Below are 12,987 nucleotides of genomic sequence, written 5' to 3'. Positions count from 1 at the left end.
TTTGTAGGGCAAGCACTGGGAAACCAATGAACACACAGCATTTGGAAGATAAGCATGGAAGTGTTGCACAGTGGAAGACTCTAGAGAATGGGGATCAGTTTAAAGACTCAAAGCAGGGGACTTATTCAAAATCAGACACATTTAGGATTGACATTCTATTTTATATTAAGCTTCACGATGTACATACATATACCAATGTTTTGATATTGGGCTAATGCCTTGTTTTATTTTTTAGATGTGAATCCACTCAGTGTTGTAAGTTGTTTTTATTTTTGCTTTAATCTTGATCATAATTCATTGTCTATGATTTTCAGTTTTAGTTTCTTGAAAGCTGCACAAAAGTTTAAAGACATTTGTTTGCAGAGCAATCTTAGTGCAGTGTCCCTTAAGATTTTAATTTTTTTCACCATTCTTTTTTATCTCACTCACACTTAATTTCACAGCAGTTTTTTTTAAACAAATGCCTTTATCTCGTTTTTACCAAAGCATTCAGTTTTTCATGAAAAATCTACCTCTCTTTTCTCACACATATTTCATCAGTTTATAAAATTTTTAACTCAATAAAGAAATTAAAATAATGAAAACACATCACAAACTGATTTTCTGATAAGCATACAACTTGACTGGTGAGAAAAGAAAGTATAGGTATGCTAAAATATAGTCTTAACCTGGAATATTAGGCATACTTGGACATAAGGCTTGTATTTTGGAAGAAAGAGAACATAGATTAATCTGCTGTGCCAGCTAAGAGAGTTTAGGGAAAGCGGCAAACAAAACAAAACAAAACAAAAAACCAGCCTAGAATTTAGTTTTGAGTCTTTCACCAGAAAATCAAATTTTATTTTTTTGTGTCCTTACATAGATTTATTATACTTCCTTTAACATACTAAACTTCCCACCCATGTCTTTGTGTCTTCTGCATATTAATTTTTTCCTTCAATTTCCCTGAGATTCTATCACAAGGGCAGAACTGGATGGAAATATTTCAGTAGCCTAGATAGTACCCTCTTCTGGGATATTCTTGAGAAAGGGAGGAGGCCTTCTTGTTCCTGAGATTGTAGAGAATTAAAAGTAGGATTGTTTTGTGTCTTGGTTTGGAATCCTCTCAGTAGATTTTGACTTGTAACCCTTTTTCCGAGGATACACTTTCCACTGAGAGTATAATGGGGTGTAATTCAGAGTTTTTGTCTGTTTTTTTTTTTTTTTTAATAGAACTTTTGGGATTACCAGATCACCAACATCTCCATCTTGTAGAACTGGTGGTGAGGGCGGGAGTGGGGGGAGGAAGAGGAGAGAAAGAGCAAGAGGAAGAAACCTTCCTTCTAGTTCTCCCTAATGTACACAAAGAGTAAACATATCCCTTTCCCTACCTCTTCCTTGAGAGGACTTGTAAAGTTAGGACCCTGGAAACCCAGAAAGTGACTTTCCTAGCTCAATGCTGTATGTGGTGCTGATTCACATGGGAATTTGTATCCTGGCTATCAGAGCTAGCTTGATAGCGGATCTTGTGGAAACAGTATAAACTTGTTTCTTGAAAAAGAAAATATAAAATTATAATTGATTTTTCCTTTAAGAATAAAATCAAGTTTAACTAAAAATCCAGAAGGACTATATTGTATCCTGTAGTGTAGCATAAAATCCTTCAACCAATTACAATCTCAAATGACAATGGGGTTATTTTTTTTCTGATAAAGATCAGGAATCTAGTATTGTCCAAACACCCAAGAGGTGCTATTTGTTTCAAGTGGAATGGAAGGGTTTTAGCAATTATTGTGATGAACGAAATGAAATGAAGAAAACTTTGGATAGTTAAATGTTTTCTTACATGATCAGATGGGTATTGTAGCCCTAGGCTCTGGGTGGGAGCAAAGATTCCTGGAATGTTCTAGTCCAAGTATTGAAAATACTAGACAATGGGGTGCCTGGGTGGCTCAGTGGGTTAAAGCCTCTGTCCTCAGCTCTGGTCATGATTCCAAGGTCCTGGGATTGAGCCCCACATCGGGCTCTCTGCTCAGCGGTGAGCCTGCTCCCCCAACCCCCTCTGCCTGCCTCTCTGCCTACTTGTCATCTCTATCTGTCAAATAAATAAATAAAATATTTTTTAAAAAGTAAAAATACTAGACAAAGCCTAAATTTTAGAAGAAAAGCTGCTCTCTGGTTGTGTTCTTTTGACACTATTGGGAGTATATATTTATGTAAACTCACTATCTAGTTCACTCAACAGTGGTTGAAACTAATGAAGCTTCGACTCAGGCTCCTCACTTGCATTGGCCTTTCAAAATGCTCATATGGTCATATGCTTTTGTGAAGTTTGGAGAAGTAGGATACTTTACCTGCAATTTGTTAAAATCACTAGACCATTCAACTTTGACTTCCTGTGATGGTTAATTTTATGTGTCGACTTTACTGGGTGATGGAGTGCTTAGATAGTTTCTTAAATATTTCTGGGTGTCTGTGAGAGTGTTTTTGGATGAGATTAACATTTGAGTTGGTAGACTGAGTAAAGCAGATTGCCCTCTCTAATGTAGGTGGCCCTCATCCAATTGGTTGAAGGCTGATTATCACCCTCCCATGAGTAAGGGGGAGCTCCTGCTTGAGTGTTGAGCTGAGACTTCATTCTTGCTGTCTGAAACATGGGCTCCTCTTGGGTCTTCAACCTTGGCTTTTGGACTGAAACTACACCATCTCTTCTCCTGGATCTCCAGTTTTCTGACTGCGGGTCTTGAGATTACCCCCACAATGCTGTGAACCAATTTCTTAAAATAAATCTTTTATACAGATATATATCCTTTTGGACCTGTTTCTCTGGAGAACCCTGATGAATATCTTTCTTTCAAAATTACTCTTGAGTTGGGTGCTATTGGAAATGTTTTGGGGATTTAAGAAGAAATTTAATTGGGGAATCACTTAGTTGAGTATATTTATATAGTTTGCAGTCACTTCTGTGTGCAACAAGCTAGCCTGGCATAGAATTGGCTTCTAGCTTTATCCCCCTGCCCACTGTACCAGCTCACTTGATAATGTGGCTGAGGACCTATGCCCCGTTATCTATCACTCTGAGTGTTGTTTAGCACCTGGCACTGAAAGTTTGTGGATAGTGGAGGCAAAATGATGTCAAAGATCCACCCCATAGAAGGTTAATTCCCTTTCACTCATGAGGTTTTCATATATGGGTACCATAGCATCTGTGCCTTGATATCAATCCAGAAACCCCAGGGCAACAAGTGAGAAGTGAGCAGCATGGGCATGAGATCAGGTACAAGCAAGTTTTTGCCTACATGAAGTTAATGAGTGTAGCACTAGCTCAAACAAGAGTAAGTAGGACAGATAGCTAAAACTGAGATTCACACCAGCATCATATAACACCATGCTTCGTACATGGATCTTCCTTCAATTCAAGAACATTTTCTGCCATTATGTCTTCAAATATTATGTCTTTCTGATTCTTGATGTTTTGAAATCCTATTAACTGTTGGAACTTCTTCTTCTATCCATGATTTCTTTTCATTATGCTTTCATGTATTCTGTTTCTTTTTTCTCTAAGCTGTATTTTGACTGATTTTCTAGGTTCCATCTTTTAATTCGTCAGTTTTCTTTTCAGTAGTGTCTTAATTCCACTCATCCATTTTGCATTTAATTTTCATGATTGTATTCTTCATTTCCAGAAATTCTATTATCTGTTTTTAAAAAACTAGTTCTTTTATTCCCCTATTTTATTCTTCTTTTATTATTTTGAACATTTTAAATATGTTTATTTGAAAGTTTCTTTCAGAGTTTTCTTTTTCACTGGTTCTTAAAGATAAAAATATAATTTTTTTTCTTCAATATGGATTGCTTTTTCCTGTGTGCCATTTTTCATGGGAGTCCTTGATACTAGGAATATTCCTGTGAAAAGTTTCAAGTTTGCTTTTGCCAAAACTCTAAGAGCTCCATTTGTTCTGTACCATAGCTTTTATTTATCTAAAAAACCTTTTTTTTAGTATAGTTGACTAATATTGTTATATTAGTTTCAGGTGTGCAATATAGTGACTCAACTGATACCATTTCATTATTATAGCTTATTACCTTTTATATCTCTCTCTGCCCCTTAAAGCACAGGGCTTTAACTTGCATCATATGAATCCTAAAGGCAGAGGAAGGCTAGATCAAGGTTAGTGAACTACAGTGTAGATTTTCTCATGATGCCCAGCCCAAGACATGAAAATGAAATAAATATGTTCCAGCACTGAGGATATTTAAGAGTTTATGTGGGGATTTTACAACCTCTTTCACCTCTTCTATAAAATTACTTTTATCTACCTATTTTCTTTCTTAGTACCAAACCTTTCTGTCAACAAGACTCCTTCTCTCCTGTACCTTCAGCTTCTACTCTATTGATTCAATTCCAGTGACATTTAAGTATGTTGAACCTTTTCTACTATTTTGAACACAAATTTTGGGCATCTTCTTAGACTCTCTTGATCACTTAAAAAAAAATAAAGATATTGCTTGACCCTGGACTGTGTTGTCTGTCACCACTGCCATCAGACTGCATCTTTGCTGCAGTCTGAGTTAGAGCCTTGAGCCTGCCTTGTTCCCATGGCCCACACACTGAGCTCTCTGTTCCAGGGTGCATTGACTGTTTCATTCAGATTGGATTAATGACTAGACTCAGGGCATGGAATCTGACTTCTTGATGACTGCTAGGGGATTGGATGACATAGCCTGGAAGTGTGGAGGAGAAAGTTTCTTGTAGGATGAATATTGACCAATGAGATTAAAGAGTAGCAAAGGATGAATTCCCAATGTTCCTGCTTACCCAACGCAGACTGCTCTGAGGTGTGCTTGCTTTGTACAGCCCTCTGACAGGGCCTGCAGACACACCTGCTGAACATCCTACTGTGCGTCTTCACAGATCATTATGAAGTGGCCATCAGTGCTCGGTGCAACTCATCACATTGGTTTGCATCTCTCCTTGCTTTGTTCCTCCTTTCCTTATCCTCATTTCCCTGGGCTAGCATCTCACAAAAGAAGAATAGTTTTTGTCTGTTTGTTTGTTGTTTTAAGATTTATTTATTTATTTATTTTAGAGAGAGAGCACAAGTAGGAGGGACAGAGGGAAAGGGAGAGAAAAATCTCAAGCAGACTCAGTGCTGAGTACTGAGCCCAATATGGGGCTTGATCCCATGACCCTGAGACTATGACCTGAGCTGAAACCAAGAATTGGCTGTTTGTGCCATCTGGGTGCTCCATGAAGAATAGTGTTTTAATCCTCACTTCAGGTGTGTTTCCTGGAAGACTTCGACTAAGGTACCCATTATAAAAACATTTTCCTTAACCCTATATCTCCCTTCATCTATTCCATTTATAGCTCCTTCCTTGGAAACTTTTTGAAGGAGTTTGTTTTTGGGTTTTTTACCCTTTAACTCTGTTTCTTATCTGCCATTCATTCTTCAGTCTAGCTCCTCTCTCCCATTTGTCTTAAAGCTGCCTTCACCAAGATCAATAATGACCATGTTGTTAAATCCAAAAGATAATTTTCAGCCTTTATCTTACCTGATCTGTGTGCAGCACTTGACGCTGACCTCACATCCTTCCAGCATTTTCTTTCCCTGAATTCTAGACCATGTAGTCTTAATTTTTATCTCACATTATAGCTGCTCCATCTCAGTCACCTTTATATATCTTGAAACTATTGGTATTTCACAGGACTCTATCCTCAGATCCCTTTCCTTCCCTCCCCCCATTTTCCATTATTCTCTTCTCTTTCTTTCTTCTCTCCTTTTCTCTGGTATAAACCATCCCTGGGCAGTCTTACTTATTCACATAGCTTCAGGAGCCATCTATATGCCAGTAACTTCCACACTATATTTTAAATCTAATTTTTTCTCTTTCTTTTTTCCTTTTATTCATTTAAGACTGGGAATACTTTATTCAAGCCCATCAGAGAAATGGACAGCTTGGGTCTATAACAGAGCATGTGTTTTAAAGCATAGGTTAGCATTGTATATGAGACTATACACTGCTACGCACAAATCAGCTCATCAGAGCACAACTTTTCAAGTTTAAAACAGAACAAGCTTCCCTGTAAAAGAAGCACCTTTGTGATATTTTTAACTTTAGTAGTCTTCTCCTTTTTCACCCTCTCCTTCAACAGAATCCACATCAGCTTCTTCATAATCCTCTGAACGACAGCCATGTCCTCATGGGCCTCAAAAAAAAAACCACTGTCCTTCCTCCATGCCCTCCCCCACATACCAGTGAACAAAGGCACACTTGGCATACATCAGGTCAAACTTGCAGTCCAGGCAAGCCTAGGCCTCAGTGATGGCTGTGGTTGTGTTCAGCAGGCACACAGCGCGCTGTACTTTGGCCAGGTCTCCACCAGGAGGCTGGTAATTAATGCCAACTGGAAAACCAGAGGGGAACCAGTGCACAACCTGGATAGTATACTTGGTCTTGATGGTGGCAATGGCAGCATTGATATCTTTGGGAACCACATTTCATGGTATAACAGGCAGCAAGACATGTATTTACTGTGGTGAGGCTCACACTTCACCACCTGGTTCACTGGCTCAAAAGCATGCATTGGTGATCTCTGCTACAGAAAGCTGTTCATGGTAGGCTTTCTCAGTAGAGGTGACAGGGGCATAGTGTCCAGAGGGAAGTAGATGTGAGGATAGGGCATGAGGTTGGTCTGGAATTCTCTCAGATCAACATTCAGGGCTCTCTCAAATCTAAGAGTAGTAGTGATGGAGGACACAATCTGACCTATCAACCTTTTTTGATTAGTGTTGTTTGGCATTCAATATCGAGGTTTCTACAACAGATGTCACAGATGACCTCATTGTCTACCCTGAAAGCACAATCAGACTGCTCCAAGGTGGTATGGGTAGTAAAGGTGGAGTTGTAGGGCTTGACTACAGCTGTGGAAACTTGGATAGCTGGGTAAATGGAGAACTCCAGCTTGGACTTCTTGCCATAATCAACTTAGAGACATTCCATCAGCAGAGAGGTAAACCCGGAACCAGTTCCCCCTCCAAAGCTGTGGAAAACCAAGAAGCCCTGAAGACCTGCACTGGTCAGCCAGTTTCCGAATTCAGTTCAAGACAAGGTCAATGATTTCTTTACCAATGGTGTAGAGCTCTCTGGCATAGTTATTGGCAGCATCTTCCTCTTCTGTGATGAGCTGCTCAGGGTGGATGAGCTGGTAGTAGGTGCCAGTGTGAATGCCATCAGTGACTGTGGGTACCAGGTTTACAAACACTTCCCTGGGCACATGCTTCCTACCTCCTGTCTCACTGGAGAAGGTGTTGAAGGAGTCATCTCCTCCCCTAATGGTCTTGTCACTTGGAATCTGGCCATTGGGCTGAATGCCATGTTCTAGGTAATAGAGTTCCCAGCAGGCATTGCCAATCTGGACGTGAGCCTGACCAACATGGATGGAGATGCATTCATGCATGGTTGCTGCTTTGTGACTGCCAAGCAGATGGCAGAGAGGAAGGGGAGATGTTGTTGTTTCTTACAGAACAACTCTTAGGTGGTCGACATAAGAGAACCTGCCAAGTGCCAGATACTTAAAAGGACTTAATTGCCCTCTAGATATTTCTTCTTTGGTGTTCTGTAAGTCCTTGAAACTGGACATGTCCAAAAATAAAACTCAACATTTTCTTCCCACCTGAATCTATTTTTTTTTCTTTTTCCCTTTTTTTTTTTTTTTTTTCCTGCCTTGCCTGGTATCTCCATTCCCCAGCCAGAAATTAGGTGTCACCTCACTCACCCACAACTTCACCCCCCATTAAAGTGACAAATTCACCCCTGTTTTCCCAGATATTTTTTGGTGTTTGTATGAAAAATTTCACATCTGTGGAACCCCCACAGTTCCATAAAAACTGGAATGGCTTGCCTGGAGCTGTCTTAATTTTAAAACTGAAAGTCTCATGTCTTGGGAACCTCTTTAGTCCTGGACAATCCATAAGGTTGATAATCCTTTTGCCTCTATCCAATCAATCATCAAGACCTACTGATTTAAACTTTAATGTGTCCGGGTTGTCCAGTTCTCCCCATCTTCACTGTTACTCTAACCAGCATAGGTCATTGACATGTCTTGCCTTGACTGCTGCAAAGTTTTGCAACTTTCCTTTGCCTCTAGCATTTCTTCCTCCAACCCATTCTCTGAATTGCTGCTAGAGCCATCTTTCTAAACTATAACCTTTGATTGTATCATTTTTCTTTTGAAATCTCTGTGACTGTTCTTTATTTGCCCTACGATAAGGGGCACACTTTTTTTTTTTTTTAAGTAGGCTCCATGCCCAGTGTGGAGCCCAATGTGGTGCCTGAATTCGCAACCCTGAGATTAAGACTAAGCCACGCCAGTGCTCCAAGGGGCTTATGTTTTAAAATGTCTCACATGACCTCTCATGAAATCATCCTGTTTATTCTTTCAGGCTCATCCCTTCTCACTTTGTTGTTACACTGCATATGAGCCCAGATACCAGCTGTCTCCTCTATGAAAGCAACCTTTGTTTTTATTTTACACCCACATGGACATAGAACTTTTGCATATCTTCACATTCTCTATGTTGAGCCCATCTCTACAAAAGTCTTGGTAAGAAACACAGAATTCACAGAGAAGATGAAAGGGATCTCCTAGCATGTGTGGTATAGCAGCAACGCCCCAACTCACTATTTGACATTTCTTCTCCAAAGTTCCTTCTCAGCTCTGACACTCCTCTAAGATTTCTTTTTTCCTTTGTCTCTACTTTTCTTCCAAGGTATACAGCCTTCCTGGATCTATACCCCCCCTTCCTGTGTCCCTTCCCCAATCTCTTTACACTCATCTCTTTATTATCCTGAGTGATTTGGCTTTGCCCTAGATCCTCTTTATAAATGTACATTCCCAACTCCATCTAAGGGTTCAACAAAACAAAGTGTCCTTCTATTTTGAGATTCCATTCCTGCTCAGTGCCATCATTTTTAACTTGACATGTCTGGTGGGGTCTCATCTCTCATCCCAAGTGGGTTGTTAAAATACTTCTTGAAAAATGTGGTGTTACCCTCTTAGAGAAATTGTTTTGCCAGCTGTTAAGACAGTAAAAGTTTCTTCCTTTTGTCACCTGTTTTTCAGCTATAATGGCTTCCCTCTAGTTCTCATAATTTTTCTTGTTCTCTTCTACTGTGTCTTTGTATAGGTTGCCAAATCACCTGAGATACTATATCACCATTTACTTAAAAAAAAAAAGGAAAGGAAGAAAGATTTGACTGACTAATAAATACACCTAAAGTTATAATATTTTTCCCTTGCCAAAATTTGTCTTCAGCATCAAGAAGGATGGACTGCTTTTATAAATGGAACTGGTGTTAGATGTAGTTCATGAGGTTTGATTTGAACAAAGAAATTCCTAATTATATCATGACTCATTTTAGCATTTTTAATCATCATAGTATGATAAAATTCACTGCATTGGTCTCTAGGGGATTAGAAAGAAAACTAATTTCAGTTTTTGAAAGTCATTTTCAAGATCTCCAAAGAAGGCTTATATAGGATATGAAAGGGGCCTAAAAAATTACATAGTCCTCAGTCTGAGTCTGAGAATTAGTACAATTAATCAAAACTGCAATTCATCTTCCCCTAGAAAACAACAATATGCAAAACACATGGCCATTGTGTGCAGTCCAAACATGTACATGTACAGGTAGGTAATATTCAATTCAATTAACCTAGTTTATTTCTTGATAACATCATTGAATATATCTACATTTTTTACTAATGCAAATGATTGAAGATTTTAAGATGGCAGTAGAATAACTTTATGTTGTATGTGGAGAGTCACACTACTCGGGTTTTTCAGTGGCCTTCCTTAGTGCTAGGACACTTGAGCTTCAAAGACTTGAGAGGAGTGTGGATTATCAAAACAAATACAGAGTTGGAGTTCATAAACCCGACTTCCATATATATAGCTAGCTATATTTTCTTAAGTCTTTTATTTCATTTTATTTTTAAAAGATCTTTAAAATTTATTTAACAGAGAAAGAGAGATCACAAGTAGGCAGAGAGGCAGGCAGAGAGAGAGGGAAAGAACCCAATGTGGGCCTCCATCCCAGGGCCCTGAGATCATGATATGAGCTGAAGGCAGAAGCGTAACCCACTGAGCCACCCAGGCACCCTTCTTAAGTTGTTTTAAACTCTCTGCATTCTTTAACTTTTTAAACAATCTTTACAATCACATTTTATTTTATTTTATTTATTTTTTGAAAAGATTTTATTTTTAATAATTTTTTTAATTAATTAATTTATTTATTTGACAGAGAGAGAGAGAGAGAGAGAGAGATCACAAGTAGGCTGAGAGGCAGGCAGAGAGAGAGAGGGAAGCAGGCTCCTGCTGAGCAGAGAGCCCGATGCGGAGCTCGATCCCAGGACCCTGAATCATGACCTGAGCTGAAGGCAGTGGCCCAATCCACTGAGCCACCCAGGCGCCCCTATTTTTAATAATCTTTACACCCAACAAGAGCCATGTGTTCTTCTGACTGAGCCAGCCAGGTGCCCCTACACTCACATTTTATTGTTATGTTATTGTTATTATTATTATTAATATTATTAACATATTATTATATGTTGATGTTGTTGTTATTATTATTATTTTGGTGCAAAAAGATGGTTTTATTAAATTACAGGGACAGGACCCTGGGCAGAAAGAGCTGCTGCACTGGAGTTGTGAGGAATGGCTGATTTAAACTATGGGGTTGAGGGAGATAAGGAAAAAGGGAGGTGTCCAAAAGGACTTTCATAAACTAAAGAAGACCCTCAGGATACTAGAGGCCTTGTGATTATCATGCTAAGATTGTTTTTCCCTCTAGCAAAGCATTCACATTATGATACTTGGAAGTTTCCTAGAGGAATGTCACACATATCCCACCCAGAAGTGGGGAGGGGAGTTGCCAGGTGTCAGGTTGTGCTTTGTCCTCAGTTTGTCTTCTGCTTCCTCATCATTTCCCCCCTGAAGAATCTGGCCCTTAATTTTTTAAGGTTGGGGAAGGCAGGGGTCTTATCTTCTGTAACTTATTCCTGCTGAATAGGAGTGTAGAGATGTCTCTACCAACTGGTCAATATTGGTCAGCTGGGGAACATGAAGGGGCGTTACAAAAGGTAGAGACAGCTGAATCTAATGTGGTCACCATGTATGAACCTCCTGGAGTAGATAGGATCGTTTGTTGTAGTGAAGTGATCGTAATGATGGAGTCTCAGCACCAAGCAGAGAGACACTTCATTATTTTTTGAAGAAGAGTTTGAGGTCTAGAGGTCCATGGGAGTAAGAAGGCACATTAATTTGCTCATTGGTCTCCTGAGACACTGGTCAGGAAATCTGAAGTGGACAGCATTAAGTCTAGAGGGTCTTTTCTTGCTTTTTGACAGAGAGGGAAGAAGAAGCCATGGTGCCTGAGGCACTGAGGACGGTATCATACACTTACATTTTAAAAGAGAGATCTTCCCTTGTTTTCTTTCTCATTGCTGGAGGAGGAGTGGGTGTGTGGATGGGGTGATTGGGAGATGGGCATTAAGGAGGGCTCATGATGTGATGAACATTGGATGTTAATAGGCAACTGATGAATTATTGAACTCTACATCTGAAACTAATGATGTACATGTTGGCTAATTGAATTTAAATTAAAAAAAGAAAGGTAAGATAAAGTAATAGGTGTGAAAATACTTTGAAAATGAAAAAAGCTTTCCAATCGTAGATGGACCTGTCATCTTTTAAATTTGCAAAGGGCAAAAATGAGGAGATTCATTGTACTAATCTGTTCATCCTTCCCACTATTCAACTATCCATCTCTCTTACACATCCTTCTTTCAACAAGTATTTATCAAGTACTTAATGTTTGCATATGATGACTACGGTGGTCCCAGTCCTCATGGAACTTACATGCTTGTATAAATAGTACACAGACAACTTAAATTCAAATTGATAAAAACTATACTTGAAAAGGGAACCTTGGGATGGTTGGAGCAAGTAGGGTTGTGGTTGGGAAAGGTTTTCCATAAAAATGATGCCTAGATTGTCTGACCTTTTAGCTTTCATGAGAAAATATGGGAAATGTTGTTAAGTGTCATGGGAAGTATGGGTAGTAGCAGGACAAAGAGAGGTAGTAGAATGTTCCAAGCAGAAAGAACACGATGTGCAAAGGCCCTGAGGCAAGAGTCAATTTAGTTCAACAAAAATTTCAAGGTAACAGTTCTGCCAGGTGAGAAATCTTCATTTGAATTATTTATGAACAGAGTAGTAGCTAGTTCCATAGAATATCTGATGTGTGAAAGGTGTGCCATTTATCCATTTGCAGCTGTCCTTTGGCCTCAAGTTTTAGATTGAATTGTACTACCCCTGGCAGCTCTCTTTGTCTTTTTTTTTCTTACCCCAACCTCTGAAAAGTAGATTGTTAAGACTAAAACTTTTGGTTTTTAAGGCATGGCATTTTGAATTGAAACCCTGCCATTGTCAGAGGACTCAGTAAAAAAACTTCCCATCTCTTCCCATTTTGAAGAGGAGGAAACTGCGTGGCAGAGAGGCTAGTTACCTTTTCCTAGGTTCCCTAGCTATTAAATTGCAGTTGCTAAAGCAAATACAGGCTAGACCTGGGATAACAGTGGTCTCTACATATTAGAATCAGGAGGAACATGACCACAGGAACATGTGAAGATCAAGAAAAACCACATGGGCTGACTACTGCCTTTAACAATACAGGATAACAAGGCTACTCAAACTCTTATCATGGACAAAAGCACATTCTTCATCTCATTTGATGGATCAAGTCTTCTAGTCTGAAAACATTGCCAAGGTTACCTGCCAGGGCTCTTTCCTAATATCCCGTTATTAGAGGAGTTGAGACTTGAAAGCCTGAATTGTTTCCAAGTGTTCCCTTGAAGTCGACAGCTAGTGGAGCATAAAAAAGGCCCCAAGCAATGGCTGGAAACCTGGAACTGTGAAATAAGGAAAAGGCAAATGAAGTGGA

General features: G+C 39.3%; 1 pseudogene across 1 annotated transcript; it reads right to left on the bottom strand.

Moving 5' to 3' along the window:
• Nucleotides 1-4,600: 4,600 nt before the first annotated feature.
• LOC309843268 (tubulin alpha-1A chain pseudogene) lies at nucleotides 4,601-7,648 on the bottom strand (annotated as a pseudogene). Its single transcript has one exon. The product of its transcript is annotated as a tubulin alpha-1A chain pseudogene (transcript).
• Between the last annotated feature and the right edge of the window lie 5,339 nt (nucleotides 7,649-12,987).

This window comes from Mustela nivalis (genome assembly GCF_964662115.1).
Source record: "Mustela nivalis genome assembly, chromosome: 10".
In the NCBI taxonomy this organism is placed as follows: domain Eukaryota; kingdom Metazoa; phylum Chordata; class Mammalia; order Carnivora; family Mustelidae; genus Mustela; species Mustela nivalis.
This window is presented reverse-complemented; position numbering and strand designations above follow the sequence as displayed.